This window comes from Trachemys scripta, chromosome 5 (assembly GCF_013100865.1).
Source record: "Trachemys scripta elegans isolate TJP31775 chromosome 5, CAS_Tse_1.0, whole genome shotgun sequence".
Taxonomy (NCBI): Eukaryota; Metazoa; Chordata; order Testudines; family Emydidae; genus Trachemys; species Trachemys scripta.
Genome location: NC_048302.1, coordinates 42,454,140 through 42,456,200, shown reverse-complemented (window position 1 = coordinate 42,456,200; position 2,061 = coordinate 42,454,140).

Here is a 2,061-nt window from a genome sequence, read left to right as displayed (position 1 = left end):
AAAGAATCCAGAACTTAAAAACCCTCCTGAGAGCCAAAGCAAGTCGAAGATCAACAGCGGACCCTGGACGGCCTGTGCACAGGACAGAACTCTCATCCAACCTTCCCCCTCTTCTTCTTACGTTACACCCAGGCTTGGCCAGCCTCGTGTCGTGCATGTGTGAGTATGAAAGTGGATTAGGACTGGAGCACTAACACTTTCCTTCTTCCTCCCAGTGACGTGGGAGCGTTCTCAGCACTCACTGCTGTTATTTTATTAATAAAGCTTTAAAATTTAGTCACTTGGTGTGCTCCTTCAACTCCTCCCCTAACGATCCTGCGGCCTCAGCCTGATCACCTGATGCCTCAGGCAGATTGGTAACATAAATCTGTCACATCTATACTCACAGCACTGCAGCAGCACATAGATAGCAGTTAGTGAAGATGCTACCTACACTGATGGGAAAGCTTCTATGATCAGTGGAGGTATCAGCCCAAGAGGTGATACCAATGTTGATGGGAAAAGCCCTCCCATTGTTATAGTGCTGTCTACACCAAGGTTAGGTTGGTGTAATTATGTTGCTCTGGGAAGATGCATCAACATAAGATTATGTATCAACATAAGTTCCTAGTGTAGACCAAGTCTAGGTGACAGATACAGATTGCTAATCTAGAAAGGAATAGTTGATATGACTAAACCTATCTGATTGAGGACCTTATACTGATTTTAATGGGTGCTAGGTAAAGACTTCCACTGACTCTAGTGGGAGTTGGATCCAACTTCGAATTAGCAAAAGACTCTGAAGGCAGCAATTGTGCAAAATGTGGGCTGGGCAGGAAGATGAATGGACAGAAGACAGTCCATTTAATCAGCTGATCTGCTGCAAAGGTGCACATAAATGAGAGAGTGGGGCTGAGAGTGCTTGCTAGGTTCTCAAAAGGATGCAGGGGAATCAGTCCACCTTCAGAAGGAAAAGATAATGTGCTCTGATCTGATCTCTACATTGTGACAGTCAAAGCTGTTAATGGAGGGAAAATGTATAGGAATAGGTTTAGGCAGCTATAATTAATGTGCTTTGGAGTTACTGGAACTCCATGGCGTAGCTACAATAAACGTAGAGTACTGAAAGCAATTACTATGGTAAAGACTGTTTGATCTGAAGATCGGTAATTTTGAAGAAATACATTAATCAGACACAGAAGAAAAATGTTCCTCACTTTGTTCAGCATTGTTGTGGACTGTTTCATAAAAGCTGCATCCAGACGTAGATGCATCTATAATATAAAACAATAGTGAGCTGGAAGGGCAAACTCTAAAGCTTATTTGAAGAGTAAATATTTAGTGTAAGCAATGTTGCTACATTTCCACAGATGTCATCTTCACCTTATTTTTGGTACTCCCCATTCACCAGGTGTAACATTTATTTATGTATTTTTTTTACATGACTAGTGTGTAGTGACCAAGTTCCCACTGCTTATTATAGAAACCTACAGAATGATATACCAAATGCTACCTTTCCTAAGAATGCACAGCTATCTGCCTCTGCTGCCTGGCTCCTGAGCTAAGTGGAACTTGGTTGTCTCGAAGGATTGTGAGCAGCAATATGTTTACATAGATACTTGATCTACTTTTAGGCTGCTGGTCAAGGACAATCAAACTTCAGTTTGGGCCAAATGCATCAAATTGTCTCACCTGATGGGTGGGGCCAGCCAGTGAGAACAAAGTCCTCCACTGTTTTTTGGCTTCCTGTTCACTTCTGGGTCCAACACAACATACTCTTAAAATTAAGGCCTTCAGCAATCTGGGGTAATGCTACCTTAGACTACCTTCCAAATAAAGAAGAACAGGAGTACTTGTGGCACCTTAGAGACTAACAAATTTATTAGAGCATAAGCTTTCGTGGACTACAGCCCACTTCTTCGGATGCATATAGAATGGAACATATAATGAGGAGATATATATACACACATACAGAGAGCATAAACAGGTGGGAGTTGTCTTACCAACTCTGAGAGGCCAATTAATTAAGAGAAAAAAAAAAAAAAAAAAAAAAAAACTTTTGAAGTGATAATCAAGCTAGCC